Below are 22,684 nucleotides of genomic sequence, written 5' to 3'. Positions count from 1 at the left end.
ATTCAACTGCATTAAAATCAAGTGCTTTGGCTCCTGAGGGACCCAGAAATATTGACTTCTGAACTATTCATTGTGGTTGTTAACTAAGAAAAATACATTTTTCACCTATCAAATAAAAACTTATTTTGTCTTTTATGTGAAGTCCGTTCCTTCTTCCCTAGAGACCTTGAAGACCTGTTGTTCAAGGAGGAGAAACTGAAGAGCAAGAAGGAAAGTGAGAGCCAGCAATACCAGCAGAGCCAGGTCTGAGCTGGGAGAACCGGAGAAAATTTGTGAAGGGGAGGTAAGAAAGTGGTTCTGAAAGATAATGAGTTCTGAAATTAAAAAGAAAGCTTTAGTTATGCCCAGATGCTGTTAAATGGTAGTGAAGGACACTTGGAAAGAGCAAGTTTAAAGAATGTGATTATAGAAAAATAAAGAGAGGTGCCCTGCTAGTGCTTGGAGTCTTGCTCCATTTAATAATTGGTTACATATATTGACAAACTGATTCCCAAAGAAAGAACTTTCTGTAAGTTAGAAGGAGGGATATCATAATCACGCATGATGTAAAGCAGACCTCTAAGTTCAATGGCTCATCAGTCAACCATAGGTATGTTTGTTAATCAGCACAAGAATCTACTCTAAAAGCACATATTGAATGCGATGTATTAGGAGATTTAGGGATTATATAATTAAAATATTTATACCTTCAGGCTTAAGGAGATTCATTCTTTCGAAGATCTCTCTGCTTTTTATGTTCTCACACTTGTAGAGTTTATTACTGCTTTATAGCAATACAACTTTATCCTACAATCTTCCCCAATTTGACTCCTTTGGTGTAATCCCCCAGAAGCATCATTGGGTCCTAGGTTAGGCACCAGATTGGAGGTATGGAATGGAAGGATGCTTGGGCCTCACCTATTCTGATTGGTTAAATGGGGAGCCTTCCCTTACAGAATTTAACAAAAGTCAATTGGACATTGGCCAAATGGACAAGAATAGGTGGACGGAACACAAAAGGGAATTCTATAAACACTTTACATGATTAGGAAGTATCTTTTTGTCTTGTTTTAAGAGATGTATTGCTGGCCTGCCTCGGCAACATAGCAACGCATCTATTGGCTCAAGCAATCTTCCCACCTCAGGTCTCAAGTAGCTGGGACTACAGGAATGCGCCTCCGTGCCTGCCTAAGGTTTTGAGTTTTACTACTATATTTTGTCATTCTTGTATCTGATTACAAGAAGTTTATTAGTAAATATAGGTAAATATTACTAGGAACACTAATATTGTTCCGATGTTCATCACGTGTTTCTCTATATAGTATTAACTAAGCAGCACGGGGAAAAAATGCATTAATCGCTGCTTTGTATGTCACGCTTGAATATTATAAAAATCTTCGTTAAAAAGAAAAATACATGCCCCCAATATCCCAGAGGGCTTAACGGGTTTATGGCTTACTTCCTAGTTTGAGAAATGTTGACCTGAAAAACTAAATTATTATTCTTTTAAAATGTGTTTCCACAGGAAGATATCATTAAAAATGAAAAAAAAAATCTGTATAGTGTAATACTTTATTTTGTATCAAAGAACAAATTTTAAAACAACCTCAAAGACCTTGTGAACTATTTATAAATCTTCATGACACTTTGTGAAAACTAGTTTGCCTTATTCTCCATTTAAACATTTCAGCTAGTAGTATTAGATATCCAATGTCCCCTTAGTGACCTAGAACTGTAATGAGCATGACAGACCGATTCCAGACAAGTCAGACCTACTTTCCTATTTCACAGGTGGGTATTTCAGCCTATATAACAGCTCCATTTTAAATTAACGGATATATTTTTGGTAGTAAGTGAAAGGCTCAATTTTAATTCACCTAATAGTCTCCTTAATGACATCTAATTAGGACATCTGTTAAGGGTACATGATCTTACATTCTTCATTTGGTTTTCCCCATTAAATTAGCTCTACTATTTTTTCACTCTTTTATTAGAAGCTTACTAACGGGGCTACGTGTGTGTGTGTGTGTGTGTGTGTGTGTGTGTGTGTGTGTGTGTATGCTCTAACAAACTTTCATAATACTAGAATATGCTTCCTGATTAGGTTGAGCAGTCATTCTTTTTCATGTTAATAATTGGATTAATCTTATTAAGAATTTAGAATCTCCTATTCCCCTTTCGCAGAAAAATCTCTAAATTGGAGGACCTCCACGGAAGTTCCATCATTACCCAGATATATCAGCTGACAATGATTCAGTGATCAAAGTGATGATGTGATAAAGATGTAAATATTTGATGGTTTTTTTCCCCAAGAATTCTACTTCGCATCAATATTACAGTGATGTGGCTTTGAAATATATTCTTAAGAAATTAATTATCTCTGTAGATATTATACATGTTTTACTTCTGATAGTTGTTTTCTATAGTCTGGCAAATTATTATAAAATAGAAGATTTCCAATTGAAGTTCTGTATTTTTAATCACATAAAAATACCATAAGAATATTTTCATTTCTAAATATGTACCTAACTCCAATGTGTATCTGCTTTTCCAGGGAACATTCATTATAAATTTAGCCTTAGTCCAATCTACATATGTATCTAGTTCTCCCAACTAATTTTATAGGTCTTCAGAATTATTCCATTTATTAACTACTCCCTCATGTAAGTGAAGTTTATTAGGCAACAATTTAACTCATTCTGGTCACTGGCTTATCAGTTCTTTGATTTAATAGTATTACACAAATATCACATAATCCCATGTTATCATCTTTTCTGTAAATCTATAGAACCAAACCAAACAAGACACAAAATCCAAGAAGAATGATGAGATAAATGCTATTTGTTAAAACGTCTATGACCCAGCACTTTGGGAGGCCGAGGCAGGTGGATCACGAGGTCAGGAGATGGAGACCATCCTGGCTAACATGGTGAAACCCTGTCTCTACTAAAAATACAAAGCAATTAGCCGGGCATGGTAGCAGGTGCCTGTAGTCCCAGCTACTTGGGAGGCTGAGGCAGGAGAATAGCATGAACCTGGGAGGCGGAGCTTGCAGTGAGCCAAGATCACACCACTGCACTCTAGCCTGGGGCCAGAGTGAGACTCTGTCTCAAAAAAAAAAAATGAAAAAAAAGAAAAGAAATGTCTATGGAATGTCCTTGGTGTAAAATATGAAAAATAAATGCAGGAAACAAATTATAGTATCTCAAATAATCAAACCATAGGAAGCACTTAGAAAAAAACAGGTGGGTCACATTTGAATTACTGATAATATAAAAATGCTCATAACAATCAGGAAGAAATTATTATAATTTCCAAAAAAATGGCTTTGGGCTGAACATAGTAATAATTCAACAGCCTTCCTGTTGGTATGCATTTAGAGAAAAGGTTTAAAAATTATGAGAAAATACAATGGATATATTTGTCAGCATTAATAGTATTAGTAATAATGCTGATTTATACAGCATTGTATTAAACAAATAAATATAATTTATTTAACAATCCTCCCATTAAAAAGTGGGATCTATTTCTGTTCTCCTTGAATTTGGTCTTGCCTGTGACTTCTCTGATACTAAGGTAAAATGGAAAGAGTGGTACACCTTTTTTGGATAGCCTTTTTGAAGAGTGACAGTTCCCATGCTGGTCTCAAGCCTAGAAATGTCATGTAGGGAATATGACGGCTCTATTAGAGAACCCTCATGAAGCAGCCCAGAAACTACATGGAGGGAGAGAGATAGCAATCAGGGTTACCTTTTCCCACCAAGGTAGCAAGCCTGTCAGTGGAATCATCTTAAACAATGTGGCCCTGCCCCCTGCTATCAGCAGAAAACCATTTAACACCAGACCAGAGCGAGGAAATGGCCAAGACCTTCCTCAATTTCTAACCCAAAACATCATAAGAATACATTCACCATAGTTTTAAGCTCCTAAATTCAGGATGGTGTGTTAAGTGGCAATAGAAACTAGAACAGGATGTTTTATTAACGCAACATTTTGTATTTTAAAATGAAGTGATATATGCTGTTAGTTTCCATCCAAATAGCAGATTATGAAAACTTTGCAGTGAGAAAATTAGCTGGCATTTCCATGCAGGCAAACTTTGAGGCACAAATTGTGCAAAGCTGGCCCGGAAAACATGGAATCCCTCTTCAGTTATATCCCTCTTCTAAGTAACAGTTAATACTGTTACTTAGAATATGACTGAACAAGCCCAATAAGATTCAATATATGGCATATTTTAATATTTATAGTTATATGAAAGTTTATGTGACAGTGATTTATGCTATTTTCTTAATCTTTACAAAAGTTACGTTTATTTTTAACTGAAAATAACAACTGATTAAAATCTTTTTGAGAAGTGGAAAAATTTCCCTTACCAGTACGTTAATGTAAGAATATGATGATGGCTCTAAAGAAATCAATTATGAAGAAATAACTGTTCTATGGCAGGCAGAACACTATACAGAGTAATACAAAATAAAAAAAATATGTTTTCAACCATAAAGTATAATCTATTGTACCTGAAATAATATAAGATTCCAGGATAAATGAAACACTTCAAAAAATCAATTGAACTCGACAAATTTTGAAGATATTTCAAGAACTGATATTTTTCAGGTTGACAATCTTTTTTATAAAGTAGAAAAATTAGCAAAATTTTAGCCAAATATAGATCTCCAGTAAGTGTCTTGAAAAATAAGTGAATAATGAATTATTTTTAGGAGAGCAATCATGGTAATTTTCTTCATGAGCTAAAAATTGTAATCACTGTTGATATGATACAAGGAGCTATGACTCAGAATTCTTAAATTAATTTTCTTTATTTGGTTGAGAAATAGGTAAGAGAAAAAGGTAGCAGCTACCAGGACAAAAGCTGATGAGGGCCATCGGGAGTTGCACAGCACTGCAGAGACAAAAATTATAATTCTTGGCTCCCAAGGCAGACAACCTTGAGAGTGAAGATGCCAAAGTTGGCAAGTACAGCCGTGGAAGCCCAATATTTGGTGCCACGTTTCCCTCAGTGTATCTGCAAATTTCTCAGAGCCTAGAGGCTGAGAAGCCGAACAGAAAGCAGCAGCTGAGTCTAAGAAGCTAATTAGAGTTTTCACTGGGCTCAAAATGCATGGGAGGAAACAAAAGGATGTTCAGTGCCTAGAAATGAGTAAATTATGAAAAGTAGAGTAGAAGGAAAATATAAAAGAGAGCAGAAGAGATAGATGGAACATAGCATAAATTTGGAATCCAAGAAGAGCAACCAGGAGAGAATAGATCAGAAACACTATCTGATCATGACCGATAAGTTTCTAAAACTTAACAGTATCAAGCCCCAGAGTCACAAAGGGCCACAAACTAAAGCAGTGTCAACAAATCTATGGCAACATCGATGGTGGTGCCTAGGAATGGGGCTAGAAATGGGAATTGACTGCAAATGAGGGATTTCTTGGAGGTAATAGCAATGTTCTAAACCTGAATTGTGGTATGGGCTGCAGAACTCCATAAGTTTACTAAAAATCATTGAGTTGTACATTAAAATCAGTGTATTTACTGTATGCAGATTATGCCGTGATAAACTAAACAAAACAAAAGCAGAATAAATATGAAGAAAACCATATCTAGAAATATTGAATGTGATGCTGCAAAAGAACAATGCGAAAGAGGAGATATTTAAAACACCCAGGCTGGGTGTGGTAGCTCACATCTATACTTCCAGTGCCATGGAAGGCTGAGGTGGGAGGATCACTTGAGGTCAAGAATTCAAGATCGGCCTGGGCAACATAAAGAAATCCTTATCTCTACAAACAATAACAATAAAAAAAACCAAGAACAATGAAATAAAGATACCATACCTTCATAAAAAAAAAAAAACTACTAACCACGACCACGGCCTTATAAATATATAACTAAAGGATAATAAAAAGTAAAGAAAATTGGCTTTTTCTTTATTTATTCAAAATAAAATGTCTGAAAGAAAAAAAGAATGAAAGTGAAAGTTAAAGAGCATTGAAAATGAATATTAGATGATAGATTTAAACACACTATATTTGTCATTACATTAACTATAAATAGATTAAATACTTCAATTAAAAAATAGATTGTCAGATTGAATTTTAAATCCTATGGTATGTGAATTGTATACATTTTAATAATCAGGGTACAAAAAAGATGAAAGTTATGACTGGAATAAGAAATACTATGCAAACATTAGCTGAAATATGGTTAAAATACCTGATATTTTTTATCAGAGAAAGTAGACTTGAAGGTAAAAATGAAAAATACTGGAGTTATGAAGACATTGTACAACTATAACATGGTCAATCTTCCAGTAAAATAATTATAAGTATTGGCCGGATACAGTGGCTCACACCTGTAATCCCAGCACTTTGAGAGGCCGACACAGGCGGATCATGAGGTCAGGTATTCCAGAACAGCCTGGCCAATATGATGCAACCCTGTCTCCACTAAAAATACAAAAATTAGCCTGGCATGGTGGTGCACGCCTGTAGTCCCAGCTACTTGGGAGGCTGAGGCAGAAGAATTGCTTCAACCCGGGAGGCAGAGGTTGCAGTGAGCCAAGATCACACCACTGCACTCTAGCCTGGGCAACAGAGTGAGACTCCATCTCAAAAAATAAATAAATAAATAAAATAAATACATACATAATTATAAATATTTACTTGAAATATTTAAAACAAAAAAAAACTATCAATTCCAAAAGAATAAGAAGTATTCTTATTCTTGATAATAATACTTATTATTATAAACTTTGCCTCTTTTGATCCTTGTTGGTTTAAAGTCTATTTTATCAGAGACTAGGATTGCAAGCCCTGACTATTTTTGTTTTCCATTTGCTTGGTAGATCTTCCTCCAACCCTTTATTTTGAGTCTGTGTGTGTCTCTGCACGTGAGATGGGTTTCCTGAATACAGCACACTGATGGGTCTTGACTCCTTATCAAATTTGCCAGTCTGTGTCTTTTAATTGGAGCATTTAGCCCATTTACATTTAAAGTTAATATTGTTATGTGTGAATTTGATCCTGTCATTATGATGTTAGCTGGTTATTTTGCTCGTTAGTTGATGCAGTTTCTTCCTAGCCTCGATGGTCTTTACAATTTGGCATGATTTTGCAGTGGCTGGTACCGGTTGTTCCTTTCCATGTTTAGTGCTTCCTTCAGGAGCTCTTTTAGGGCAGGCCTGATGGTGACAAAATCTCTCAGCATTTGCTTATCTGTAAAGGATTTTATTTCTCCTTCACTTATGAAGCTTAGTTGGCTGGATATGAAATTCTGGGTTGAAAATTCTTTTCTTTAAGAATGTTGAATATCGGCCCCCACTCTCTTCTGGCTTGTAGAGTTTCTGCCGAGAGATCAGCTGTTAGTCTGATGGGCTTCCCTTTGTGGGTAACCCGACCTTTCTCTCTGGCCGCCCTTAACATTTTTTCCTTCATTTCAACTTTAGTGAATCTGACAATTATGTGTCTTGGGGTTGCTCTTCTCGAGGAGTATCTTTGTGGCGTTCTCTGTATTTCCTGAATCTGAATGTTGGCCTGCCTTGCTAGATTGGGGAAGTTCTCCTGGATAATATCTTGCAGAGTGTTTTCCAACTTGGTTCCATTCTCCCCGTCACTTTCAAGTACACCAATCAGACGTAGGATTGGTCTTTTCACATAGTCCCATATTTCTTGGAGGCTTTGTTCATTTCTTTTTATTCTTTTTTCTCTAAACTTCTCTTCTCGCTTCATTTCATTCATTTCATCTTCCATCACTGATACCCTTTCTTCCAGTTGATCGCATCGGCTACTGAGGCTTCTGTATTCTTCACATAGTTCTCGAAACTTGGCTTTCAGCTCCATCAGCTCCTTTAAGCACTTCTCATACACTTGACTCAAGGATAAGAAGTATTGTAGTACCAATGATTTCAGAATACACGTTCATTAAAAGTGTTAATGGAACATTTTCAAAAATTACCAAGATGATGAGTGAAAGTTTCAACAAATTTCAAAGGACTGCGATCATGCAAAATATCTTCTAAACAATGTGGAATTAATCCAGTAAATGAGAATCAGAGCAATATGAGATACCCTAACAACAACAACAAAAAGAATTATATTCATAGTAAGTTTATTGAAAGCAGGATTTTGAAAAATATATTACAGCTGAGATTATAAATGGGCTCAACGATTTTAGCATACAATAGATCACTAATAATATTAATATATACACTTTTTTAATATCATCTGACCTAGAAATTTTACTTCTAGGAAATTATCATGTAGAAATAGACAAAAATTAAGCAGGAGAATGTTCTCTACAGCATTATTTACAATAATATTTTTAAATTGGAAACAATCTAAAATGTCCTGTCACATAAAGTAATTTGTATACATGTATAAATGAATGCCTACACGTAATAAGTCATAGTCTGCAGTTATTTAAAGAATAAAATAGATTTCCATATACAGATGGGAAAATGTATATGCCATGCACTTTTTAAAAAAAACTTTGGGATAATTCAGAGAGCATATTCTTATATTTTATAACAAAATATGTGTTTGTAAATGGATATAAAAATCCAGGACACTACCCACCTGCTCATTAATAATAATGCTTTCTTATGAATAAGATTAAAAGTAATCATAATTTTTTACTATTACTTAACATTTAAATATTTTACAATAGTAAATATCAAAAATAGATTAAAGTAGAATTCATGCTATAATATTATACCAGAATAGAATTTGTGCCATACTAGTACTTCTGGAGTATCAAGTATCAAAGTATCAAATATCAAGCATCAAAATAATAATCAAAATAATATCAAATGCAAAGGACATTTTATTGCAACTTCTTAGGGATCACATTAGTTGAATTTTAAGAATGATGTGTTAGCTTCAATTTAGAAATCACTATTAGGCAGATAATCCTTAATCCACCTCTATGTAGCAATCTAGAAAATAACATCAGATATAAAGCCAATAGGTAGAATTATTGTCAAAGTCTCTTTGTTTATGGGGTGATTGAAAATTTCTTGGGAAACTTGTCCAAGGGTATTTTATTGTTTTTTAAAAAATTATCTCATTATGTCTCCATGCACTAATAAAAGAGCAAATGTGTTTCCTTCAGGTCCACAGTGAATGAACATGCAGCGTGGAAGGACTGAGGTAGATTCTGTGGTAGAATGAGTGATGAAGTGCACAAACTGAAGCCAAGAAGCAAAATGTTTCATCAAGATCCTGGCCAGAAATAAGGGCTGCATAATTTTTAAGAGCAACAAGCACTCAAATAACGATTCATCCTTGAGGCCGGCAGAAAAATAAATTCCATTTGTGTGTATACACTCAGAAAAGTGCCCCGTGAGAACCATGTGAAGTAGGTTTCACGGCAATACAACTTCTGTTAGCAAGGCCCTCAGAGTTAGTCAATAATTTATCATTACATGAACTGAGCTTGGGAAAATCAAATTAAGCCTGAGCAAATAAGGAACATAGTTTTATCTGACTCTTGTCACTCATTAATCTGGAATTGATTTTTGGGTCAGACACCAAATTTTAAGTGGTTGTATGTGTCATTACTCAGATATGTTGTTTTCATTTTGGTATTGCAATGAATCATAGAGACATGAACCTTGGCTTAGAATATTTGCATTTGTTAAGATGAAAGTCAAACCATTCAACTTTACAGAGAAAAGGAAAGTTAAGGGCAAAAACAAGAGTATTGGGAGTTTGCTTCTTGCGTGAGACACTGCTTGAGTATTGCACTGGAGGATATGGAAAGTTTCCTTAATCACGTGCCTCAAACAGCAAGTCTGAACTTCTTCATTAATGTCAGAGGACAGAAAAGTTACCCTTATCTTAGCCTGCTATCTTGATATAAGAAATTCACACACAGAATTTTCCAAATTCGATAGATTTTTAAATTATGAGGCATTTGAATTCTTATTTTAAATACATTTGCCAATGAAATTACTCATGATTATAAGCATGATTTCAAACTAACTCTAACAGGAATAAAACCCCACATTACATTTTAATAAGGTAGTATCAATCTTGAGTTATTAAGAAATGTTCTATATGCTGCACACTGCTCAGAAATATGTTGGCATGGTATTGTTGGCCACCCACGGATTATCACACAGATAAGGGCATGCTAGGGACCTTCAGAAGCAAATGTTCATTTCATGTTATGCTCACAGAGTTGTGAGACTGTAAAATGTATGGCACAATTAGAAGTATTTGGCCACTGTCAGTGACACGAATATGTTATATAAACTGCATTTACTTCCAGTGGAAAAAGTAAACTACCACGCTGATGATGATAGCCGAGCAGACCTTAGAACACTACCCTAGAACTAAATTTATGACCCTGTGGCATGCTAGTGGATCCCCTGAACACACTAAACCTTTGATTAAAGATGTGTAAGAAAAAAATAATTTCTAGAAATATATATATACATATATGTATGTATGTGTATATATATATATATATATATATATATCACACTGGAAAGAAAATGAAGTGGAACACCACACCTATTCCAAAATTGACCACATAGTTGGAAGTAAAGCTCTCCTCAGCAAATGTAAAAGAAGAGAAATTATAACAAACTGTCTCTCAGACCACAGTGCAATCAATCTAGAACTCAGGATTAAGAAACTCACTCAAAACTGCTCAACTACATGGAAACTGAACAACCTGCTCCTGAATGACTACTGGGTACATAACGAAATGAAGGCAGAAATAAAGATCTTCTTTGAAACCAATGAGAACAAAGACACAACATACCAGAATCTCTGAGACGCATTCAAAGCAGTATGTACAGAGAAATTTATAGCACTAAATGCCCACAAAAGAAAGCAGGAAAGATCCAAAATTGACTCCCTAACATCACAATTAAAAGAACTAGAAAAGCAAGAGCAAACACATTCAAAAGCTAGCAGAAGGCAAGAAATAACTAAAATCAGAGCAGAACTGAAGGAAATAGAGACACAAAAAACCCTTCAAAAAATTAATGAATCCAGGAGCTGGTTTTTTGAAAAGATCAACAAAATTGATAGACTGCTGGCAAGACTAATAAAGAAGAAAAGAGAGAAGAATCAAACAGATGCAATAAAAAATGATAAAGGGGATATCACCACCAATCCCACAGAAATACAATCTACCATCAGAGAATACTACAAACACCTCTATGCAAATAAACTAGAAAATCTAGAAGAAATGGATAAATTCCTCGACAAATACACCCTCCCAAGACTAAAATAGGAAGAAGGTGAATCTCTGAATAGACCAATAACAGGCTCTGAAATTGTGGCAACCATCAATAGCTTACCAACCAAAAAGAGTCCAGGACCTGATGGATTCACAGCCGAATTCTACCAGAGGTACAAGGAGGAACTGGTAGAATTCCTTCTGAAACTATTCCAATCAATAGAAAAACAGGGAATCCTCCCTAACACATTTTATGAGGCCAGCATCATCCTGATACCAAAGCCTGGCAGAGACAAAACAAAAAAGAGAATTTCAGACCAATATCCTTGATGAACATTGATGCAAAAATCCTCAATAAAATACTGGCAAATCAAATCCAGCAGCACATCAAAAAGCTTATCCACCATGATCAAGTAGGCTTCATCCCGGGGATACAAGGCTGGTTCAACATACGCAAATCAATAAATGTAATCCAGCATATAGACAGAACCAAAGATAAAAACCACATGATTATCTCAATAGATGCAGAAAAGGCCTTTGACAAAATTCAACAACTCTTCATACTAAAAACTCTCAATAAATTAGGTATTGATGGGATGTATCTCAAAATAATAAGAGCTATCTATGACAAACCCACAGACAATATCATACTGAATGGGCAAAAACTGGAAGCATTCCCTTTGAAAACTGGCACAAGACAGGGATGCCCTCTCACCACTCCTATTCAACATAGTGTTGGAAGTTCTGGCCAGGGCAATCAGGCAGGAGAAGGAAATGAAGGGTATTCAATTAGGAGAAGAGGAAGTCAAATTGTCCCTGTTTGCACATGACATGATTGTATATCTAGAATACCCCACTGTCTCAGCCCAAAATCTCCTTACACTGATAAGCAACTTCAGCAAAGTCTCAGGATACAAAATCAATGTACAAAAATCACAAGCATTCTTGTACACCAATCACAGACAAACAGAGAGCCAAATCATGAGTGAACTCCCATTCACAATTGCTTCAAAGAGAATAAAATACCTAGGAATCCAACTTACAAGGGACGTGAAGGACCTCTTCAAGGAGAACTACAAACCACTGCTCAACGAAATAAAAGAGGATACAAACAATGGAAGAACATTCCATGCTCATGGGTTGGAAGAATCAATATTGTGGAAATGGCCATACTGCCCAAGGTAATTTATAGATTCAATGCCATCCCCATCAAGCTACCAATGACTTTCTTCACAGAATTGGAAAAAACTACTTTAAAGTTCATATGGAACCAAAAAAGAGCCCGCATCGCAAAGTCTATCCTAAGCCAAAAGAACAAAGCTGGAGGCATCACGCTACCTGACTTCAAACTATACTACAAGGCTACAGTAACCAAAACAGCATGGTACTGGTACCAAAACAGAGACATAGATCAGTGGAACAGAACACAGCCCTCAGAAATAATGCCACATATCTACAACTATCTGATATTTGACAAACTCGACAAAAAGAAGCAATGGGAAAAGGATTCCCTATTTAATAAATGGTGCTGGGAAAACTGGCTAGCCATATGTAGAAAGCTGAAACTGGATCCTTTCCTTACACCTTATACAAAAATTAATTCAAGATGGATTAAAGACTTACATGTTAGACCTAAAACCATAAAAATCCTAGAAGAAAACCTAGGCAATACCATTCAGGACATAGGCATGGGCAAGGACTTCATGTTTAAAACACCAAAAGCAACGGCAACAAAAGCCAAAATTGACAAATGGGATCTAATTAAGCTAAAGAGCTTCTGCACAGCCAAAGAAACTACCATCAGAGTGAACAGGCAACCTACAAAATGGGAGAAAATTTTCGCAACCTACTCATCTGACAAAGGGCTAATATCCAGAATCTATAATGAACTCAAACAAATTTACAAGAAAAAAACAACCCCATCAAAAAGTGGATGAAGGACATGAACAGACACTTCTCAAAAGAAGACATTTATGCAGCCAAAAAACACATGAAAAAATGCTCATCATCACTGGCCATCAGAGAAATGCAAATCAAAACCACAGTGAGATACCATCTCACACCAGTTAGAATTGCCATCATTAAAAAGTCAGGAAACAACAGGTGCTGGAGAGGATGTGGAGAAATAGGAACACTTTTACACTGTTGGTGGGACTGTAAACTAGTTCAACCACTGTGGAAGTCAGTGTGGCAATTCCTCAGGGATCTAGAACTAGAAATGCCATTTGACCCAGCCATCCCATTACTGGGTATATACCCAAAGGACTATAAATCATGCTGCTATAAAGACACATGCACACGTATGTTTATTGCGGCACTATTCACAATAGCAAAGACTTGGAACCAACCCAAATGTCCAACAATGATAGACTGGATTAAGAAAATGTGGCACATATACACCATGGAATACTATGCAGCCATAAAAAATGATGAGTTCATGTCCTTTGTAGGGACACGGATGAAACTGGAAACCATCATTCTCAGTAAACTATCACAAGGACAAAAAACCAAACACCGCATGTTCTCACCCAAAGGTGGGAATTGAACAATGAGTATACATGGACACAGGAAGGGGTACATCACACTCCAGGGACTGTTGTGGGGTGGGGGGAAGGGGGAGGGACAGCATTAGGAGTTATACCTAATGCTAAATGACAAGTTAATCGGTACAGCACACCAACATGGCACATGGATACATATGTAACAAACCTGCATATTGTGCACATATACCCTAAAACTTAAAGTATAATAATAATAATAAAAAGAAAATGAAGTGGAAAATAAAATAAGCAATAGCTTCAAATTTATTTAAGTTTATTTGAAACCTTTTTTCAAAAGCCAAGCAATGCTCAGTAGAGAGAATTAGAATTCAGACAAAACCATTTTCAGTATTAGTTTGTAAAATCTAAAGTGTGATTAGAACAAGATGTTAGTACTGGGAAATAATTTCTACTAGTAATAGTGAATAAAACTTACCGTGCAATATTAGTAAAAATGAAAATAGTGGAGATCTTTTTACATATTTACAAATGTCTGTGAACAATGGGGAATCCAATTTCTCCATCACTGCATTTGAAGCAGTGTAATTTAATGGTAAGAATATGCACCCCAGAGTCAAAGACCTAGATTAAAATTTCGACTCAGTTGTATATTCCCTTTGGAAAAGTATTCAATCTCTCTGAACCTTCTGATTACCTCATGTAAAACTTAGTATTAAAAATAAAAAAGTAATTGGATTGGTCAATATTAAAGATAGTGTTGTATATAATTTACATCAATAATTTTGCATTATAGGGTGTTAAATTAAATTTCTCCTAAAACTGCCACCTTATATATTTTAAGTCCAGCCTAAAGGTTTCTCTGTACACAGTGAACCGTAAGCTAAATGGAGGTGTAAGCAGACCGTAACTGAGATTGTGCCAATCACTGAGTTTTGGCCAATCAAAGGGACCAACCATTCAAACTGTGTTCCAGCAAGGGAAAACTGAGCTGTCACCAATTATTCTATATGACTTTTTGCTTTTCCTGTCCATGAATCTTCTTCCACCACATGGCTGTACTGGATGGAGTCTCTCTGAGCATACTCTGGCTCCAGAGGCTGCTGGATTGGTGAAGTGTTCTTTGCTCAATTAATCTCTGTTAAATTTAATTTGGCTAAGGATTTTCTTTTAACAAGGTCAATGTAAAATCCCTAAGCTGGGACCACGCACTTTTACACGGTACAGTCTTAACGGGAGGGAAGCCCACAGACAGAAGGACCCACATCTCAATCTAGGGCCTGGGCTTTGCCTCTCAATGAAACAAATCCATAGGTTTTTGAATGAAGATTTTATATTAATCAGATTATATTAAAAACAGATTTCTCTAACTTTTTCATTCAGAGTATACTAGAGGGAGGGAGGAGGGAAAGGGCAGAACCACAGAGATTCTTTAAAAGCTATTTCTCAAAAATATTTAGCTCACAGGACAGTGGTAATAGGAAAAGTGAGGTGAAGACATCATATTTAAATATATTTTGAAAGACAGCAGGGTTTCCTGATGGATTGGATGTGGACTGTTTGAAAAAGAGAGAAATCAAGAACAACTCTAATTATTTGACACTCTAATTAAAAGGATATAATTTTCATCAATTTAATCAAGAAAGGCTGCAGGTGAGGATTTTGTTTTTGTTTTTGTTTTTTTGAGATGAAATCTCACTCTGTTGCCCAGGCTGGAGTGCAGTGGAGAGATCTCAGCTCACTGCAACCACTGCCGCCTGGGTTTAAGAGATTCTCCTGCCTCAGCCTCCCGAGTAGCTGAGATTACACGTGCCTGCCACCACGCCTGGCTAATTTTTGTAGTTTTAGTAGAGACGAGGTTTCACCATCTTGGCCAAGCTGGTCTTGACCTCCTGACCTCATGATCCACCTGCCTCAGCTGCCCAAAGTGCTGGGATTACATGCGTGAGCCACCATGCCCGGCCGGTGAAGCAGATTTATGAGGAAGGACCAGAAACTCAATTCTGGAAATGTAAAGAATGAAATGTCTATCTATGAGAATGAAGTTAGGAATGTCAGGTGTACAGGTAAGCTTTTCAGACGTTCATGAGAGGGGTGAGCTGATGAGATGTACTTGGCAATCATCAGCATGGACATGACATTTAAAGCCATTGCTAGGCTCCCCAAGGTCAGCATCCATAGGAGAGCTCAGCAACAAAGGCAAAAGTGATCAGTGAGGTATGAGGAAAACCAAAGCAGCACAGTATAAAGGAAACCGAGAGATGAAAGTATATTGAGGAAGAAACTACATTCTACTGGGTGAAATTCTGCTGTTCATTGGCGTAAGACATTAAGAATTGTAGAGTGAACTGGGAAATGTTCCATGTGAGAGTTTTCGGTAAAACGGACAAGCATGGCTTCAGTGAAGTGGTGGAAAATACTCCTGACCATAGTGGGTTTGAGAGAGAATGAGGAATAGAAAATAGGAGAAAGCAAATATAGATACCTGCCTGTTTTAAAGCATTTTTTTGTTTTTACAGAAGCAGGTAAGTGCTGTTGTTTCATTATGTGGGGAAGCTGGCAGATTGTTTATAAGCTAAAAGTAAACTCATAAGGAAGAGAAAATTATTGATGTAGGTAACAAATAGATAAGTGAATACTTTTTTCTAATTGTTTATTATGGAAATTTTGAAACAAAGAAAGTAGAGAGAATATTATAGTGAACTCCCACATATCTAGAAACAAGCTTTAATAATTGTGAACATGCTTTCAATCTTTTCCAATCACCCCACTTGTTTTTATTGTATTTACTTATTTATGTATTTTAATTAATTTTTTTTTGCTGCAGGATTTTAAAGCAAATTCCAGATATCATACCACTTCTCCACTGAAACCAGTATGTTGTCCTAAATGAAAATGATATTAAAATTTTACATAACAATATGGAATTAACCTAACAATTTTGACCTTAATCACTTAGTATTATTTGAATAGTATTTAATATCTGGTTCATATCTGAATGTTTCCAGTTGAATCAAAATATTTTTCTTATAGCATATTTGTTTAATTCCGCATTGAAATAAGCACAAGTATTAATTTTGGTTGTTATGTCTTCTACATCTATTTTACTCTCCATTTTTTTTCTTTAATCATCAAAACCAGCCCTAAAGAATGTCCAACTTTCTGCATTTAGTTTATTGCTTCTTCCTTATATGAGTTAACTTGTTCCTCTATTTCTTCCAGGTGTTGCAAAAGTACAGTTAGACCTAGAAAATTAATTAGCTAACAGTTCAATTAGGTCTGTACATGACAAATTTTAGAGGCCATGCCTCACACTCTCCGTTTTATCACATTTTGAGGCACTTATGCATACGTGGCCTCTTTTGGTGATGCTGATATCACTGGGTAATGTGCAGTCTGAACTTTTATCATAACATTCCCCATCAACTCTTCACCTAATGCTTACATCATCGACTGATCCATCGAATGTTGTCTAAATTCATTATTACATTACAGATTGCAATACAGTATTTTTCTAATTTTATCATCCCTTCTGGAGTCTTTTCCAAAAATTAGGAAGTTAACCTTAAAGAAAAGTCAGAGATGTATGGCAGGATGAATGCAAATTTTGCCAATTTTCCAAATCATATATGGGCACCTTAGCAAACTCTGGTTGAAAACAAGGAGGTGTTTCTTTTTTAAAAAAAACTCTTTATCAACTTATGGATTTTAGATATATTTAATGCTTTCAACCTTTTTTGTTCGTGCTTAAATTCTCTCCCTTTAGTCAGAGTGAATATCTTCAAGTTTTCTGCTATACATTTTTGTAAAATTAATAAACAATTCTTTGTTTAGGTTTGTGGCAAATTTGAGCAGAAAGTACAGAGTTCCCATAACCCTCTGTCCCCACCCATGCACAGCCTCTGCTGCTATCAACATTCCACACAGCAGTGGTGCATTTGTTATAATCAATAAACCTACATGGACACATCATTATCACCCAAAATACATAGTTTACATGAGGCTTCACTCTTGGTGTTTTACATTCTGTGGGTTTGGACAAATGTGTAATGACATAGATCACATTATAGTATACAGAGTGGTTTCACTGTCCTAAAAATCCACTGTACTCTGCCTGTTCATCTTTCTCCCCCCAACCTCTGTCCACCACAAATCTTTTCACTGTCTGCATAGTTTTGTCTTTTCTAGAATGTCACATAGTTGGAATCATGCAGTGTGTAGACTTTTCAGATTGGCTTCTTTCACTCGGTAATACACATTTAAGTTTCCTCTATGTATTTTCACGGCATGTGTATTAGTGAGGGATTTCTAGAGACAGAATTCCTAGACTCCTATCTCTAGAGATAGATAGATAGATGATAGATAGATAGATAGATAGATAGATAGATAGATAGATAGATAGATAGATGATAGATAGATAGATGATAGATAGAAGGTTGACAGATAGATGGATGGATACATGAATAGATAGAAAACAGGGGATTTATTTGGGGAATTGGCTCATGTGATTATGGAGGCTGAGAAGTGCCATGATAGGCCATCTGCAAGTCAGACAAAGAGGAATGTCAACAGTGTGGCTCAGTCCAAGTCTAAAAGCCTCCAAACCAGGGAGGATGAGGGTGTGACTCTCAGTCTGAGGCAGAAGGCCTGAGAACCCGGGGGCTGCTGGTGCAAGTCTTGGAGTCTAAATGCCAGAGAAGGCTGGAGTTCTGGGGTCCAGAGCCAGGAAAAGAAGGGTGCTTCGGCTCCAAAAATGGAAGAGCGAAATTGCCTTCCCTCTCTCATTTTATCCTGAGTCCCAGGAAAGTGGACAGTGCCCACCCACATTGAGGGAGCCTCTTCCCCACTCTGTTCAAGGACTCACGTGCCAATTTTCTCCAGAAACATCCTCACAGACACACCCAGAAATAGTGCTTTACCAGCTGTCTAGATTAACTTTATCCAGTCAAGCTGACACCGAAAATTAACCATCACAGCGTGATAGCTCATTTGTTTCTAGTGCTGAATGATATTCCATTGTCTGGATAGACCCCAGTTTGTTTATCTATTTACATACTGATGGATATTTTGGTTGCTTCCAAGTTGGGGCCACTGTGAAAAAAATGCAGCTATCAATAGCTGTGTACCCATTTTTATGTGTACATAAATTTCCAATTTATTTGGGTAATCTGCTATTTTTTTTTTACATACCACAGTAGCTTTTGACGGCTTCCATGTAGCCCTTGTACATTTCCTTTCTCAAATCCACAGTGAGAATCTCTCTAATAATCTGTGCAACATGAAATGAGCAGGAAACACAAACTGTGATGTCATCTCATGCCACAGTTAGACTGTCTCTCAAAATCAGCCATCAGGCCTTCTGCTATATTCTATTCTTTCTCTTGAGCATATTATTTCTTTTCTCAAATGTATAAATTTAAATGTTCAAATTTTAGAAAAAGCAATTCAAACACACAAAAAAACGACATTTCTAGTTGCCTTATGAATATTCCTAGCTCATTTTGGTCAAAATAAGATCAACATCTTGCTTTTCAATTCTCTCATGTGTCTTATTTTAATTAACTCCAAACTGTCTATCATGTAGATTCAAATCATTATGATTCTTCCCCAATTCATCCACCTTTATTGATGTCTGTTACTTATAGACTAAGTGCAACTGCTTAGCCCAAACCTTAAGTATTTGTCTGCAACCTTAATTTATACTCCATCTTTTGTAGCATAAAAGCATAAATAAACTCTGTGATTCCTGGAAAGATAGATTCAAGCACTGAACACTTTGTGCCTCAAATGTAAATAACATGATCAGGAAATATGACCAGACATGAAAAAAACATTTGAAAATTGTCAGTGTTCCCTTCCCACAATGAAGTGATTTTTTAATGTCATTTTATTTTTAAAGTAACTTTCAATCGGAAGAACAATATATACAATATTAATACATAAATGTTAATCATTTTATACATTAAAATGAGTTATATATTAAGGTTTGCTTGGGCAATGTGGGTGTTTTCTTGGACTATTTAGCTAAGAGTAGTAAAGGTATTTTTGACTAAAAAGTGTGAACTTATTACTTGAGTTCCACACTTCATTTTGTATGTAATAGACTCAGTTTAAGGTTATACAATTCAGTAGGTCAAATTTTACTTACTTATATAAGATTCTGCATTCATAATACTTAGAGTCTTGCATTTTCTGCAATGACAAAAAAATATGTGGGTAACCTGTTAATACCAGTTCTTTGGTTGCATATTAGGACCATCTTGTATAACTTTTAGAAATGCAGGCTGGGGGCGGTGGCTCACACCTGTAATGCCTGCACAGAGTGGGACTCTGTCAAAAAAATAAAAAAAGAAAAGAAAAAGAGAAAAAGAAAGAAGGAAGGAAGGGCGGAAGGAAGGAAGGAAGGAAGGAAGGAAGGAAGGAAGGAAGGAAGGAAAGAAAGAGAGAAAGAAAAGAAAAGAAAAAAGAAAAGAAAAGAAAGAAAAGAAAAGAAAAGAAAAGAATTGCATAGCTGGCATAGCTGGGCCTTACCCTACAGCTACGGGATTTGATTCCCCATGGGTGGTGGTAAATAATCTGTTTTTAAAAAAATTATAAGTACTCTAGTTATCACAGAACACTTGAAATTAAGATTTTTGAGGAAACAATTTGGTAAATTGAGTAGAGAAGTAATATTTTGAACATAACACAGTATTATTTCTAATTTATGGTCAAAACCTGAGGCACAATAATCACAAAAGTAACCAAAACTGTTTATCACAGTGTGCTTAGAAATAAGGAAAAATGTGGAAATTACCTCAGTGTCAGACTAAAAGTGATCAGTTAAATGCATATGGTTCAGTCAGCTACTCAAATGCAACACAGCCATTATATGACAATTTAGATCTAAATGCACTGACACATAAAATATCTACTATATACATTCTGTGTGAAAAAGAATATGCTAAGTAAAAATGTGCACAATAGAATATACATACATGTGTATTTTTCTTTTCTTTTTCTGGTTTCAATGTAAATATATATATATTACATATATATTTTCTTGTTTATATGTAAAAAATTTAAGTCTAGGAATATACACCATATCGGTAATGTGTATTTTTGTCTGAGTGGTAGGATTATGTGATTATTCTTCACACTTTATTTATTTCTGGATCTCTTTTGTAGTAACTGATTTTGTTGTGTCGTTACTTACATAACGTTTTCATTTAAAAATCCACAGCCTATTAGCAAAATAATAATGAAATAATTGACATCAATGAAATATGAAGAAAGGTAAGAGAAAAGTTTTTGGGGAAACTAGAGGCTGTGTTGTCAGAGAGCACAAAGCTAATAAAATGCCTAGTACTTCCAAGTTGCCACTGTTAGAAGGCTGAGGTTACCCTGAGAGAATTACGGTACTTGGAGCACTGCTTTAGTAGTCAATAGTACCTCGTTTACCTGCTTCCTGATGCAAAGACCACATCTTGCCATCAGTTCATACACAGTCACTTCCGGCTTTTCCATGATCCTGAACACCAGCAAGCCCAGAGGATGCACCGGAAGTAAATACCAACTAAGATGAGTGATCTAGAGTGTAGAGGAAAGGGGAGGAAAACCACCACTAAGCAAACTCCTCTAGGGGAAACTAGTAGAAGTAACCAAATCACAGAGGTAGGTAGACTGTATTAATGTTTATCATACGCTTAATTATGACCGCCTCAATGAACATAAACATTCATATAGGTCAATTTTAAATGTCTAATTTCATAGTTAATGACATTGTTTCATTTTTGTCAGATCGGTGACCTGGGCTCCTTATGTGCCTGAAAGAGTTTGAGTTTCCTGTTAACTCCAAATCAACAGTATTTTCAACAAGAAATGTGCAATTGAGATCAAGTGCTGTTTAAGTGCAGCTAGGATTTCCACAGGTAGACACTTGCAGTGAACAGAGTTATGGAGCAGCAAAAGCACAGATCTATTTGGAAAAAGAGAAAAAACTGCATTGTATTTTGCTTCAATTATAAAATACCATCCTCTCAAAGGTGGTTCTAAATTACAAAGGACTTTGATTTCTGGGTAGATTCTGGGTAGAGAAGACTTCCCTTCATATTGAGGCATTAATGATGCCTTTTAACCTGGGAAGCAATATGACTGGAGTTGTGCTTTGAGAAGATTAATGAGATTTGGTTGCAGAATGAAAGAGAAAATGAAGTCAAGAGATTGGTTTAGAGGCTCCAACAGAAGCTTAGTCATATTTCAAAATGATCAAATATCAAGAAAAACAATTCTGAACTGCATAACTTGTATAAAGTAATTTTCAGTGATTTTTTTCATGGTTATGATAAAAGAACTGGATTAGCAGAAACTTTTACCCTGAATCAAGATTTAATTTGTCTTTGAGCTCATCTTAATGATATCGGAACACAGGGAGCAAACGATGGGGTGGCTGCCTCAGTGCTTGATTTTTAACAGTTTTGAAGAGAATTGTTACATTTCTTCTCCTAGTAAGAACTAATAAATACATTAAAATAAATGAATCCCCTATCCCTTTGTACACTGGTCTATTTCTTCAAAACATTAAATACTATTGATAAGATATCAGCTTTTATAATTTGTGTTCCTTACAGTTCTCGTCATGAAATGCAAATGAAATGTAGTATATACTAAAAGCTTTTACAGAAAGACTAAATAATCCTAAGAGAATCATATTTTTTAATTTGAATTTATAATAATTATGTTGTACATTATGGTTTCAATATATGTATATGTTGTGGGATGAGACATGCTCTTAGTTTTTAATTTCATTTCCTCATTTTGCAGTTTACATTATTGTCCCCTTTGAAGTAAAATTTAATAGGATGTTCTCAAATTTTATTGAGGGTTGACAGATGGCCAAGGAAAATGTTTCTTTTTATTTTTTCATCAAAATACAACTTGCATTTTGATTAACCTTTATATTCTAATAAGAACTCTTTCAGAATGCAGTCAGAAAGGGCAAATAAGTCTCTTTCATAGAAATGATA

The 22,684-nt window shown here is 35.6% G+C and overlaps 1 long non-coding RNA gene across 1 annotated transcript; it reads left to right on the top strand.

The window, feature by feature from the left end:
• The first annotated feature begins 161 nt into the window (after positions 1-161).
• LOC100581041 lies at positions 162-22,259 on the top strand. Its single transcript, XR_121660.4, has 2 exons — positions 162-283; positions 21,459-22,259. It is a non-coding gene; the product is annotated as an uncharacterized LOC100581041 (long non-coding RNA).
• The last annotated feature ends 425 nt before the right edge of the window (positions 22,260-22,684 follow it).

The sequence above is a fragment of the Nomascus leucogenys genome, chromosome 4, assembly GCF_006542625.1.
Source record: "Nomascus leucogenys isolate Asia chromosome 4, Asia_NLE_v1, whole genome shotgun sequence".
In the NCBI taxonomy this organism is placed as follows: domain Eukaryota; kingdom Metazoa; phylum Chordata; class Mammalia; order Primates; family Hylobatidae; genus Nomascus; species Nomascus leucogenys.
Note: the sequence above shows the minus strand (reverse complement) of the source record. Positions and strands in the feature narration are given on the sequence as shown.